Source organism: Capsicum annuum, chromosome 11 (genome assembly GCF_002878395.1).
Source record: "Capsicum annuum cultivar UCD-10X-F1 chromosome 11, UCD10Xv1.1, whole genome shotgun sequence".
Taxonomy (NCBI): domain Eukaryota; kingdom Viridiplantae; phylum Streptophyta; class Magnoliopsida; order Solanales; family Solanaceae; genus Capsicum; species Capsicum annuum.
This window is the reverse complement of record NC_061121.1, coordinates 191,517,788-191,533,805: the sequence shown is the minus strand read 5'-3', so window position 1 is coordinate 191,533,805 and position 16,018 is coordinate 191,517,788.

Here is a 16,018-nt window from a genome sequence, read left to right as displayed (position 1 = left end):
CAGAGTAGTTGAGAATCATCCCTAGTTTCTGAGGTAAAGGAAAAACACGATAGGGATTCCAGTCTAGCTAAGTTAAAGGAATTATTCTGAGATCAAAAGGTACAGATTTTATCCTAAGAGGGAGTTGGTGTGTTGCACTATCAGGGTTGGATATGTGTGCCATGGTAGATAATTTGAGATAGTGAATTCTTGTAGAAGTACATATTGCGCGTTACTCTATTCATCTAGGGGCCACTAAGATGTATCGTGATTTGCAAGAGATTTATTGTTGAAGTGGGATAAAGAGAGATAATGTAGAGTTTATAGATAACTGCACAACATATCAACAGGTTAAGATCAAGCATCAGAAGCCAAGTGGGTCCATGAAGGAGTTCAGTATTCCTACCTAGAAGTAGGAAGAAGTAAACATAAACTTTGTGACGGGTTTGCCTCTTACTCGTCGCCAACATGATTTAGTTTGGATCCTTGTAGATAGGATGACAAAATCAGCTCATTTCCTACTAGTCCATACCTCTTATTCAACCGAGGATTACACCAAACTCTATATCACAGAGTTTGTCAAATTGCATGGTGTTCCGTTACTCATTACCTCAGATAGAGGTACCAGTTCATCTCTTATTTCTGGAAGGAATTCCAAAAGGGTCTTGGTACCCGAGTTCATCTCAGTAAATCCTTTCATCCTCAGACAGTTGGTCAAGAAGAAAGGAGCATTTAGACTTTAGAAGATATGCTCTGAGCATGTGCGATAGACTTTAAAGGTAGTTGGGATGACCACTTTCCTTTGATTTAATTCTCATATAACAATAGCTATCATTCTAGTATTTAGATGGTTCTATTTGAGGCTCTTTTTGGGAGGAGGTATTGATCTCTCATTTTTGGTTTGAAATAGGTGTGGCCTTAGTGATAAGGCCTGACTTGGTATTTGATACCTTAGTAACAGTTTAGTTGATTAGGAAAAGGCTTAAAATAGCTCAGAGCTAACAAAAATTATACACAGATGTGAGTAGAGAGGATCTCGAGTTCAAGGCTGGTGATTTTATGTATTTGAAAATCTCTCCTATGAAAGGAGTAAAGAGGTTTGGCAAGGATGGGAAACCTAGTCTTCGATATGTCGGTCCTTACCAAATTCTTATCCGTTTCGAAAAGGTAGCTTACGATCTTGAGTTACCTTTAGACTTAGCTTCAGTACACCCAGTGTTCCATGTCTCCTTGCATAAGAAATGCATAGTTAGCCCAGGAGTCGTAGTCCCTATAGAGGGTATAGATATTTAAAACAACCTCTTTTATGAAGTTATCCCAATCAAAATTCTTGATTATCAAATTCACATATCGAGGAAAGAAAAAGTCCCTATAGTCAAAGTTCCTTGGCAGAATAAGTCCGTTGAGATAGTTACTTGGGTAGTAGATGCAGACATGTAGATCCAGTACCCTCACCTCTTCTCCGTAAACTCATACTCAGTTCAAGGTAAAAGTTTTCCTTTGAATTTACTCAGTCTCATATTTAGATATAACTTCATATTTAGATATAACTACAAACTTAGAATCATCTAACGTTACATACCCAGTCATGCATTAACGAATCAGTTCAGTAATGTACTTATGCATCAAACATACATGTTCAATATATAAACTCAGCTTATTAGTAATCCCAATCATGCCATCATGAATCATGTTCATCTATAAACTCATGCATCAGATATGCATATTCAATATTATAATTTAGTATATCAAAAATTTCATTCATAAAATCATGCTTCAGTTGTGCTTGTTCAGTATCTATGTCTAGTATATCAGTATACTCAGTTTAATCAGTCTCATTCAAGGATGAATGTTCCCAAGGGGGAGATATTGTAAGATCCCAAAAAATCCTAAGCTCAAATAAGTCTTTTAAGCATGGTAAAGGGTCTTAGACTAAGAAAATTCTAGCTAAGTATTCAGACTTAGTATTATTTTACCCTTTGTTAGTTGGAAACTCTATTTCACGACTATTATGGCCTTAAAGTATCAATCTTTAGATTGATTCATGATCTGGAATGTTAGTAGGTATTCCCGGATGAGTTTTAGATTTTTTAGACCTCGTTTGAACCATCTTTAGGTATCCAAAATAATGCATCGATGCAATCTCGATGCGGTGTGGTAGCTATCGCATTGATCAATATTTTTCCTTAATTCTAGCGGCAATTTCTAGTGAACTGATGCAGACTCGACATGACGTGTTGGCCATTACGTCGTTGCCAACAACGCAGTGCGTTGGACAGTGCATTGACTATTTGGTTTTTAGTCATTAAAAATCCACGTCCTTAGAGGTATTTAGGTCTTTTCCCATGTTCATCAGCCCACCCCCCCATAAAAAACACAAAATTTAGCCTTCTATTGGTTACATACACTCATTATTTCACAAATCGCTCAAGAACAAAAACCCTAGGTGATTGAATTTCAAATTCAAGGCTCAAGATTTCTACTATTAATATTAAAGAATTTAGCAACCAAGGTATGTAAAGTGTTCACCCAAGGGTTCCTTCCATCTTTGGAGTCCAATAAACTGTTTTAAACTTTAAGTAGCTTGATTTCATGCTTCCCATGATTTGGATTAAAGTGTATATTCATTATTATAATGTTGATTGGATTTCTATTCCACAATTAAGTGCAATATTTATGGAAAAACAATTATCATGTATGTATTATCATGTGAATTAATGTTAAAGCCTTGAAATTGTGATGCACATATGTTGATTAGTAATATGTTCATATACAATGCCTTCCAAGTGTTTGATGAGTTGTTCATGAGAATTAAATAATTAAATTATATCATGTTAGGATGTAGTCAAGTTCATGGCATGCAAGTGTTTTCTAGAATGTCCCAATGAATGAATGATGATCAAGTAGTTATATTTCATGTTTCAAGATTGTGCTATGTCTTATAATTTATGCTATTGAGTCCTGGGGGTATTTAATACCAGATAATTTAGCTGATTACCTAGAGCCATGGTCAGTTTCAAAATAGTATCCGTCATGTCACAATCAGTAGTACTCTCAGTGAGCTATATAACAAAGAAAATACTCAGTAGACACAGTATCTATCTAGTTTAGTTCAGTATTCTGTTAAGACCTCAGTCAATTCAGTCAATTAACAACATTCAGTAGTATTTCATCAGTCAATGGAACTCAGTGAACTCAATTCAGTTTAGTTATATAGTACGATTATAAACAGTTTAGTCCAGTATAGAATCCTATCTAGTGTCTATTCAGTTGGGAGTAGGAGTCAGCACCGAGTGAACCCACAGATGGGGACTCACCTTCCAGTAGTGGTTATAATCCTTAGAAGTAGTCCTTATGTTCCGAAACAATGTAGCCTGCATAGGTTGAGACATCAACCTGGAAGTTGAGGGTTGATGAGGTGATTTACCTGCTAGTTGAGGGTACCACCATTCTCGTTCAAAGCACCTGCTAGATGAGGGTGACTCATCTTGTCTTTACCCATGTCATGGTATTGACACCCTTTCAGCTGGGGTTATAGATTGGACCTCATTCAGTTCAAAGAAGGGCATGCCGGTTATATGGTTACTTCCTATAGTCTTAGTTTTAGTTCCTGTCTTATTATAGAACTCAGTTTAGTTCTACAGAAAATCAGGACTATCTGATATAGTCACTCAGCTTAAAATGGAACTCAGTATAGTTCCACAAAATCAAGACTATCAATTATAGTCACTTAGTTTTCATCTACACAGTATCAGTAACTCAGATATCAGTAAATCAGTAACTCAAAACCGAGTGTTCAGTTTTATCACGATCTCAGTTATAGTTTATGTGTTCATGTATGCACTCTTATTCAGTTATATTCATGTCATTCAGTTAGTATTGTTCATGTATATGAGCCCATGCATTTTAGCCTACCTCACGTTGCATACCAGTACATTTAATGTACTGATGCATACTTTTCTTTTGCGCTATAATGTTTTATATTATAGGTTCATATGCGCAGGCTCCTGATCATACTTAGCAGTTCTGATATTCAGTTGACAGAGTTAGTGGTGAGTCCTCTTAGTTCTAAGACATGATGATTATTTCTGTAGTTCAGCTTATTTTAGTAGTTCAGAGTTAGTTGTGGACTTGTCCTATCAACTCCATATCTCAGATAGTTTAGAGGCTTTTTCACACTAAAGTATTTTCAGACATATGTTTTAGTTTTCGTATTATTATACCATATTTAGTTTTATTTTAGTATTGAACCTTATGTAATATTTTGTGCCTATTTTATGTATATTTGCTATATTACTATTTAGTTATTGCAGCAGGTACCAGTCATGGTTTAGCTTATGTTCCTTTGGGATATGAGCACCGTGTAACATCTGGGGTGTAGACTCGACATATTACTATCTCCCTTCTCTATTCCATCCAAATTTTATTCCTTGGCATTTTTAGGGTATTTGAGTCTTTTTCCTTCACCTAATCTGTCCATAACATGATTTGGAACTCCTAAACGGGCATTATTTGCCCCTTTCACTCCCAATTGCTCTCGAGAAACCCTCATTCTTCTCCAAGAACAATTTCAAGCTTCATTCTCAAGAAATCAAGAGTTCAAGCTTCCCATTAGAGAAAATATTCAAGAATTTAGTTGTTAAGGTATGTGGTTATTCATCAATTGGTTCCTTTCACCCATCAAGCCCAAAGACCTTCTTTTTAATTTAAATATGGAGCTTTTCCTTTAGTATGGAATTTCACATGATCAAGCTAGTTTAAATTCATATATTCCCTAGTAATTTAAACTCATTTCAAGTTTATGTATGATCCCATGAAAAGTTAGGTTGTTTCATGCTTTAAAATTTCAGTTTCCTATGTCATATTTAAGTGAATTCATGTTAAATCATCAATTTATGAATTTATCCATGTAAGAATGTTGTTTTCCTCATACTTAACATATTCCCATGTTCAAGTTAATGATTCTCATATGTTTGATGATATGTTTGTGTTTTGGGTCTTTGAAATCATGATCCCATAGTAAAAACTTAAGCTTTAATATTGTACTTTATGATCATTCAGTGATGGAGGGTTATGAACACCTGATACCTATGTGTTTTACATGATTTTAGATTTTAAAGTAATGATTCAGTTAAACCATGAATATTATTATTTATTTAGTTGATATAATCATGATGACTACTATCAGAAATAATGTTAAATTAAACTTAATTCAGTTCTGTACCAATGTCAGTTCAGTTTGGAGTAGGATTTAGTACCAAGCGAACCTAGGGATGGGGGATCACCTGCATGTTAGTACTGTGTCCTTAGTAGAAGTCCCTAAGTTCTAAATCTTTGTAGCCAACATAGGATTATGAGATATCACCTGCTAGTTTAGGACTAACACTCTCTTAGGGGTCACCCGCTAGTTTAGGACTGACTCCCTAGTCCGTTGGGACAATAGATTAGTGGGCCCACAAAGCCAGTATTAGTACTAGTGGCACGGTACGACACCCTTCCAACTGGGTTATAGGTTGGACCCCAATTAGCTCAGATTGGGGCATGTCAATTATTGATACCCCTCACAGTTTTAATCGGTATTTCAGCATATCTCAGTCATGTTTTCTTGACTAAGTGTACAAGTTTTTAGTCATTCAGATATACAAATTTCAGTCTTTCATATTTCAAATTTGTTTCAGAAATATATTTATGCTTTGTCTTGCATTCTTATCTATTACATTTTCATCCATTCATTCTCTGTTACCTCAGGCATTTTAGCCAGTCCTCATCTTATATACTATTACATTCAAAGTAGTGAACACATACTTTTCTTTTGTGCTATGTTGTATTATAAAATAGGTTCGGACACTCAGTTTCCTAACCATTCTTAGACAGCTCAATGTTACTCAGCAGTAGTAGTAGTGAATCCTCATATATCAAGGACATAATATATTCATTTTAGTTATTCCAACATTTTCTTATGTTAAGTCACTCGGAGTTAGTTGGTGGTTTGTCCCATCAACCTCTCATGATGTTTAAAGGTTTTCAAATAATTAGTTAGATAGTCAGTCAGTCATTTCAATGTTATCAATTGCTATCATATATTTCAGACATATTTTGATTTGTATTTTAGTATTTAGTTTTACAGTATTTTATTATCTTACCTTCCGCATAGGTGATGTCTTACTATTTTGTTCAGTGCTCGTAGTAGGTACCAACTCATGGGATAGCTTGTGGTCACTTGTGGCCATAAGCACCGTTGTCGCAACTAGAGGATAGCCTCGGGTCTTGACAAAACTTGGTATTAGAGACTAAGGTTTTAGAGTGTACTATGGAGTCTGAAAGTCGCATTGAGTAGAGTTGTGTACATGGGTATAAAGCGCGCCACACTTTTGGATAAGACGCTACAAGAAGTTTTAAGAAAGTATCCTTTCTTTCAATGTTCATGTTATGCAAAAGAGCATAGGCTCTATTAAATTCATTTTTCCAACCTATCCTTTCTTTAATTTACATACAATGCCTCCTAGAATAAATAATGAAAGAAGGAAGAAGGATCAACCGGCACCACCACCTGTTCAGGAAGATCTCCTGAATGAGCATATCTCTCACGTAGAATACAGGGTCACTATCATGACTTTATCCCATTCATTTTAAGAGTGCAGAGTTGGTTGTATATCAATTGCAGGATGTATCTCACACCTTTTTTAAGCATTGGAAGGAAAATCAAGGTGTGGAGGCAGGGCCTATTGAGTGGGAAGAGTTTTCCATGACTTTCTTAGCCAAATTCTTTCCATTAGAGTTAATGGAATCTAAGGTTTAGTAGTTCATCAATTTGAAGCAAGTTAGTATGAGTGCAAAGGAGTACTCTCTTAAGTTCACTCAGTTGGCGAGGTATGCTACTACTATGGTGGCAGATAATAGGTCTAAAATGAGTAATTTTTGTTTTTGGTATAGTTAATAGTGTGGTTAAGGAGTGTAGGATAGCTATGTTGATTAAGGAAATAGACCTATCTATACTCATGGTTCATGCTCAACAAATTGAGAAGGAAAAGGTTAAGGAGAGAGAGAGAATAAAAGGGCCAAATAGGTTATTTTAACTTTTCTCAGCCAAAGTATGAAAGTGGTAATCATTCTTAGTTTTGTCAGAAATTTTTAGCCCCAACTCTATCTCAATTTAGTGCGCCAGTGCCTAAGTTCAAGCAAGACAGTCAGGATAGAGTGCCAGGCTCTAAGTCCTAGGGTAGCATTAATAGTGGTCGTACTAATCCATTCTACGAGAAATATGGTAGGAATCATTGGGGTATGTGTAAGGCTAGTAGTAATGTGTGTTTAGAATGAGAAAAGATGGGTCACAGAATCCGAGAGTGTCCAGTGGTTGCTCATGGGGGAAAGGATTCGAACCAACAGGGCTAGTCTAATCTTTATCAGCTCCAGCAGGTCACCCGACTCAGCAGGGTTCCACTTCTATTGCGACCTATGGCCACGTCATAATTGTAAAGTTGTCTTAATGTGGTTATGGGTACACTGCAGGTCTTTCATCTTTATGTTTATGCTTTATTTTACCTTGGATGTTTATTTTCTTTTGTAACACCATATTTAGCTATAAATTTTGGTGTAAGTCCCGCAACATTAGTAGAGCCTTTCTTAGTATCTAGCCTAGAGAGTAAGTCTATTATAGCTAGAAGGGTGTTTAGAAATTGCCCGATCATAACATCTCTGAAAATCACCTTAGTTGATCTTGTAGAGATAAAGAAAACTGATTTTGATGTCATTCTTAGCCTGGATTGGATCCACTCATGCTGTGCCTAAGTTGACTATTAAAATAGAGTTGTTCGGTTTTAGTTTCCTAATGAACAAGTTATTGAATGGTGGGGTAATACTTCTATGCTTAAGGGTCAAATTGTTTCTTATCTTAAGGAAAGAAGGATGATATCTAAGGGGTGTATATACTATCTTGTTTGAGTCAAGGACTCTATTTTTTAGACTCCGAATCTTGAGTTAGTTTCTATAGTAAATGAATTTCCAGATATGTTTCCTGAAGGTCTTCTCGGAGTTCCTCCCAAAAGGGAAATTCACTTCAGAATAGATCTCCTTCTATATACCTACCCTATATTTATTCTACCTTGATGAATGGCCCCAGCTAAGCTTAAGGAGTTTAAAGAATTGTTAAAAGATCTTTTAGATAAGGGTTTCATCAGGCCTAGTGTATTTCCATGGCGCTCTAGTCTTGTTCGTGTACAAGAAAGATAGTTCTCTTAGAATGTGCATCGACTATCGTCAGTTGAAAAAAGTCACAATTAATAATAGGTATCCACTCCATAGAATTGATGGCTTATTCAACCAACTTCAGGGTTCAAGTTATTTTTCTATGATAGACCTCAAATCTGTCTATTATCAGCTCAAAGTCAGAGAATGAGACATTTCAAAGACAGCTTTCATAACTTGGTATGGTCACTTTGCATTCTTAGTTATGTTATTTGTACTAACGAATACCCCTACAACATTTATGGACTTGATGAACAGAGTTTCTAAATAGTATTTTGACATGTTTGTCAAAGTCTTCATTAATGACATTCTTGATTATTCCATGTAGTAAGAATGATCATGTAGACCATCTGAGAATTATGTTGCAGACCCTTAGAGCTTATCAGTTGTTTGCTAAATTCAATAAGTGCGAATTTTGGTTAAGATAAGTAAATTTGCTTGGCCATATAGTTTTTGATGATGGCATACGAGTTGATCCTCAAAAGATTAAAGTAGTGAGAAACTGGTCTAGACCCATCTCTCTATTAGATATCAAGAGTTTCTTGAGTTTGGCTGGCTATTACAGACAATTTTTTGGAGGGTTTTATTTTATTTCTTCCCCCATGTCTCTATTTACTTAGAAGAAGGTCAAATTTTAGTGGTCAGATTCATGCGAGAATAGTTTCAGGAGTTGAAGACTCGATTCACTTCTACTCCAGTTTTGAATTTGCTAGATGGTTTAGATGGGTATGTAGTTTACTGTGATACTTTTAGAGTTGGTCATAGTTGTTGTTTGGTGCAGAGAGGTAAGGTCATAGCCTATGCCTCTATACAACTTAAGCCCTATGATAAGAATTACCCTACCCGTGATTTGAGTTGGCAGCTATTGTCTTTGCCTTAAAAATTTTAGGGCACTATCTTTATGGGGTTCATGTTGACGTGTTCACTGATCACAAGAGAAAGAGAAGCAATATATGGATCCAGTTTAGCTAAGTTGAAGAAAAAAGTTAAAGAGCAGAAGGTAGAGGTTTTCTCCCAAGGGGGGATGGTGTGCTTCTTTGCCAGGGTAGGTTATGTGATCCGTGAGTTGATGATTTGAGATAATGAATTCTAGAAGAAGTGCATAGTATGTGGTACTCTATCCATCTAGGGGCTACTAAAATGAACCTTGAATTGCAGGAAATCTACTGGTGGAGTAGTATAAAGAAGGATATTGCAGAATTTATGGTTAAGTTTTCAAACTATTAGTAGGTTAAGGTCGAGCACCAGAGGCCTAGTGGTACACTTTAGAAGTTTAGTATCCCCACTTGGAAGTGGGAAGTAGTGAACATGGACTTTGTGAAAGGGTTACCTTGCACACATCGTCAGCATAATTTGATATAGGTCATTGTGGATAGAATAACCAAATTATCTCATTTCTTACTAGTTCATACTTCTTATTCAGTTGAGGATTATGCGAGGCTTTACTTATGAAGTTTTTTAAGTTGCATGGGATTCCATTGTCTATCATTTCAGATAGAGGTACTCAGTTTACCTCTCATATTTGGAAAACTTTATAGAAGGGTCTTGGTACTTAGTTCATCTTAGGACAACTTTTAACCCTCAGACAGATGGTTAGATGGAGAGTACCATTCAGACCCTAGAGGACATGTTGAGAGCATATGTTATAAACTTTAAAGGTAACTGAGATGACCACTTACCTTTGATTGAGTTTGCCTATAACAATAGTTATCACTCTAGTATTTAGATGGCTCTATTTGAGGCTCTGTATGGGAGGAGATGTAGATATCCTATTGGTTGGTTTTGAAATTCAAGAGGCAGGGGGGAGGGGGATTGAAATTTCTTTCTATAAGTCAACTACTGACTCCTCACAGTCGACTCACTTGCAGATCAGAATGTTTCACAAATAGATTAAACTTTGAACAGTTAAGTAAGTAAATAACAAAATGTAAAGTAATAACACAAAGATTTATCCTAGTTCGGTATACCAATGTAGTGCCTATGTCCATTCCCCTTGGGTTTCAAAGTTTCCTTAGATAGTTGAAAGATTGGCTCGAGTACAATGATAAGAAACAAGTTCTCATGACTTATTTTGCTCTTCAGATCTTGTGACACAACTTTAGTTGATGTTACATAGTTTACTCGATCCTACTCTTACATAACAATTGTAAACTGAAGTTACAGAGATTTGCAAGACTAAGAATGAGACACTTTGAATTTTCTCCTTAAAGTTGCATGAAAAGTGTTTGTCTTCGATTTTCATCTCTGATAGTCTTTTGCTACTACTTTTCATACAAAAACTCATGATATTTCTTTTTAATAAAGGATGTAAAGTCATTCCTTGATTGAGGAATATAGCCGTATGATATGTCCATATATGGCTTTGGATCACGTCCATATTGGATATGTCCGTGATCTATTTTTCTTTTTTATTTTGTAGAGATTGATTTCTTTCTAAATGTGTTCTTGATCTTTTCTTCCTGATTGATATGGTCGGCCTTTATTATTGGGATTGTGATTCTTCTTCTATTTCCATGATATTTCATTGATCTTCTTACCATATTCTTGTATTGTTTTTAAGTTCCATTTGCTATGCCGTGATCTTCTATATCTACCAATATTTTGAAATGATTTTTCGTGACATTTGGAGATGAGATTCTTTTTCCATTTGTTCTTGTTGTGTTTGATTTGCCTTGTATACCGTGGGTGTCCTTCCATTCTTTATATCCTTATATTTCTGGAGCCGTCTTCCTTTATCTTTCTAACAATAGCAACTACAAAGATATAGTTTTTAGTTTATCATTATTAAAACATAATGTTAGGAGGGCAACAATCTCTCCCTTTTTGATAATGACAATAATAGTAAACATCAGTTGAATTCCCTGTCTGTCAGCTTGCTCCCCATAACTTGGGTAAGTATTAGATGATATGTAAACTTGCCCTGCTCCCCCTAATTGGTATGCTACTTTTTTATTCCTGCGTTTCTCCCTCTTTGACATAATAAAGAAAAAAATACACAGGCAATACGCAAACAAAGGAATGCACAATAATAAAGCAGAAAGGTTTTAAATATCATGAATGCTAAAAATACCAAGCCTTTTTCCTAGAGAGAAAAATATTTCTTCTAGCAGGGGTTTGGTAAAGATATCTTCTAGTTGATTTTAAGAGTCAACAAAATTTTGGCAAAATTCATCATTTTTTACATGGTCTCGAATGAAATGATGCTTGATATCAATATGTTTAGCCCTAGAGTGATGCATAGTATACTTAGATAGGCTAATGGTACTAGTGTTATCACATATAATAGGAACAAATTCAAAAGATAAGTCAAAGTCAAGAAGCTGATGCATAATCCATAAGATTTCAGTGCCACAACTTCCGATAGCTATGTATTCAACTTCTATGGTTAAGAGAGCAACAAAAGTTTATTTCTTGCTATACCATGAAATAAGAGCATCACCAAGAATTTGACATGTTCCACTGGTGCTCTTTCTATCACTTTTATCTCCTACAAAATCAACATTTGAATATCTGATTATCAAAGTGAGAGGAACAGGGATACCATAGACCAAGGTCTTACGTTCCTATTAGATATTGAATGACTCATTTGATGGCAGTGAGATGAGATTACTTGGGAGTCGATTGGAATCTGGCATATTTACACACATTAAACATAATGTTTGGATGACTTGTAGTTAAGTAGATTAGAGATCCGATCATCCCTTGGTACATCTTTTCATCAACGTCTTTTCCAGCCAAGTATGAAGCAATGCTTGTGGATGGGCTCATGGGTGTTCCATAGGCCCTTTCCTTTTCCATGCCAAACTTTTTTATGAGTTCTTTCGTGTATTTGGCTTGACTGATGAAGGTTCCCTTGGGAGTTTGTTTGATTTGTAATACCAGAAATAATGTGAGCTTACCCATAAGACTCATTTCAAATTCTCCTATCATCAAATTAGCAAATTTCTCGCACATAGAGATTTTAGAACTACCAAAAATGATATCATCAACATAAATTTTCATAATGAGGAGGTTTGAATCAAGCTTTTGAATGAACAAAGTTGAGTCAATTTTACCTCTTTGAAAATTATTCTTTAGTAGAAAAGTACTCAGTATCTCATACCAATCCTTTGGAGCTTGTTTGAGGCCGTAGATTTCTTTTGATAACATAGAAAAGGATTTGGAAATAAAAGATCTTCAAAACCAGGGGGTTGTTTTATAAAAACTTCCTCATGAATAGAGCCTTTTAAGAAAGCACTTTTTATGTCCATCTGATATAACATAAAATATTTGAACGTGGCAAAAGATAATAAAATTTGTGTTGACTCTTAACTTGCCATGAGGGAAAAGGTCTTGTCATAATCAATACCTTCCTGCTAAGAGTAGCCTTGAGCTGCGAGCCTGACTTTATTTCTGACAACTTTACCTTCTTCATTTACCTTATTTCTGTAGACCCATCTGGTCCCAATTACTAAGCAGTTTTTTGGTCTTTTAACTAGAGTTTAAACTTGATTTTATTCAAATTGTTCTAGTTCTTCTTTCATAGCTTCAACCCATGATTCATCGTTGAGAGCTTCATCAATTTTCTTTGGTTTGATTTGGGACACAAGGGCAAGAAATGCTTGTCTCCTTAATGACACTGTGGTTTTCACTCAATCCTCATAATTTCTAATATTGAGTTCATTTGGATAGGTGGCATCATGGTTCCATTCTTTTGGAATATCTGGCTTCACTGTTTTTGCAGTAGGAGTCGAATTTGTCGAGGGTGTAGTCGATTTGTCTTGTGAGGGTTCTAGAGTTGTGATATGATTTCCTCCAGTCAGTATATTTGTAACGCCCCAAAAGTACAACCTGGACGTCACATGGTGCTTAAGTATACGAGTAGTCCCAAGCTAACCCTTTAGGCCTTCTAATCTTATAACTCACGATAAAAGTTTACTTAACATATGGAATCTTAAGATAACTAAATTAATATCTTAACTGAATATCTTAAACTAGAAAATCTTGAAAATAAACACATTTGAATCTAAAATAGAAAATAGTAGGACAAGCCTCCAATTCTAACTAAAGAGGCATTGGGACAAGCCTAGTTGACACGAACTTAAAGAAAAATCAAATAACTAAAATATTCATAAATGTCAAAGTCTGATTAAATGGGTCCTTAAACTATGAGAACTCACTAAACATCGGGATGTAGGTGAAGATTCCCGTAGTCAATCACGCTGCTGGAATTAAGCACCGTAATGTACATTATGAAACAATGTAGCACATAGACATATATATATATCAGTACCTACCTACGGAATGCACTGAGTATGTGGGGTTGAAAGAATTATTTAAAATAATATCTCAATATGCACATTAATTTTTAAATAATACATGCTAAGTGTAAATGACTCACTTTGGGCTTGAATAAAACAAAGACTGCAAAATAATAAACATGAGTAATAAAGCGTAAGGATAAAATTTTTCAATAATAACACTTAGTTCTAACAACTTTACTTTTATTCTTTCTTAGGGCGGTTCTTTCTAACCGATATAAAGAATGTGAGTTATCATGGAGTCCAACGTTTTACCCACTTTAGGGAGAGTTTTCCTACCTTTGCCATCAGGATAGAACCTTAATCTTAGTGATCACTGACTTAACCCATATTGGGACTTAAACCTATGGTGGCACATAGTTCTGGGGCAAGCGACCTCGGACTTATACTCAACTCGGTGCTAAATACTACTACCATATTACTTATATGCTCATACTTTAGGAAATTCACCTTAAAATAGTACAAGAATTTGTATAATGAAAACTATTTATGCTTCTCTTTGATTTAAACCATATTCAAGATGAACAAATGTGGATTCCACATCTTAGGTTAGGATCAAGATATCAAAATTTACTTTAAGTCTTGGTATAAAATTATCAAAGAATTTTATGATCATAGTCTTGAAATCTCAAAACTTATATTTGGGGTTTAGACAATATATACTTAAATTCTCAATTTCACAGTAAAGCTTCATTGTTAATAATCATCTTGAAATCTTTCAACAATATAAAGTCAAGATAATGAAATTCAATCCATAACATAAATCTTCAAGTCAAAGCATAAATAGATGAGAATAAATATGCACATCAATACTCAAAGCAATTTATAATTTCACAAACTCAAATCAAAATAGTTTGGGTATGAACCCTAATTGTAATTTGTATAATCTTAACTTTAAAATAAGTTTTTGTCACAATGATGAAAGAGTATCCTTGTTTATAACCCCACATACCTTAATAGACTTGACTTAGTATAGATATCTTGAACTTGAAACCCTTAGAGATGATTTTGAAGGTTTTCTTAAAAATTCTCAAATTGGGAACTTGGATTCTTGGTTTATCTTGAATAGAATGTAATCGAATTACATGTTCTTGGGAGAAGGTTAAGATTTCTTTGAGAGAAAATTAATGGAGAATGGGCAAATAATGCCTTAATTGAAGCTTAATCTCGTGTTTTTACAAACTATGTTGAGGGAAAAAGGTGTATCTACCCTTAGGAAATTAAATTTGCAATTGGAAGGCTGATAAAAGGGGCATCACAATGTGGTTAAGGGCTGATCACTATACCCACCGTGATGCGCCAATATAAAGGTGAGGTTTTGGAATAGAAATTCAAATGTGCCCAATCCTCTTTTGAAAAATCCAAAACTTTCCCGAGGCATGATTCTTACACCCCTGAACATGAATTAACTCAAAAAATAATGTCTTGAGGTCGAGAAGGTCAGTTTAAAAATACTCAAAGTTAAGAGGCCAAAAATAAGACTAAGTCCCAAACACTTAGTGAAATTTTCAGGTTCTAAGCCTCTTATGCATGCACTATAAACTGAAGTGAAGAAGGAAAAGTTTGGGGTATTACAATATCTCCCCCTTAGGAACATTCATCCTTGAATGAGACTGATTGAGCTGAGAATACAGAGGAACTGAGATTACATACTGAACATGCATAACTGAAAACATGATTAGAGGACTAAGCCTGAAACATGTTGCATAATTGAACTGATTCGTGAATGCATGTAATGACATTAAAGATGATTATATAGTTGGAAATGAGAATGGCAAAGAGATAATCTAAGGACAACTATTACCTTAAGCTGAGTTTGAATTCGTGGAGGTAAGATGAGGCTACTTAGTATGCATTTATGCTTCTGCTTCTCATGTGGCTCCCTCAATGATCTGATTTCGCTAAAGAACTTTGACCAAGGTAAATTCTTTGTTTTTGAGTCTTCGAATCTAGCGATCAAGGATCTCACTGGGATTTCTTTATAATAAAGACTATCCTGAATATCTGTGCTTTCTAAAGGAACTGCAACAACTAGTTCACCAATACGCTTCTTTAGTAGGGAGACATGAAACACTGGATGCATGATGCCAAATGTTCAGGCAACTCAAGCTCGTACACTACCTTCCCAAAATGACTTAAGATTTTGTAAGGACAAATATATCTGGGACTAAGCTTCCCCTTCTAGCCAAATATCTTCTCTTCTTTTATGGAAGAGATCTTTAAATAAACCAGGTCACCAACCTCAATCTCAAGATCTCTTCTCTTTATATTTGCATAGGATTTCTCTAAGCTTTAGGCTTTCTTAAGACTCTCCCTGATTAACTGAACTTTCTCCATCCTATCAAAAATAGAATATGGACCTATCAAAGAAGTCTCACATACCTCAAACCAACTAATAGGGGATCTACATCTCCTCCCATAGAGAGACTCAAATGGATCCATCTGAATACTGGATTGATAGCTCTTATTATTGGAAAACTTTATCAATGGTAAGT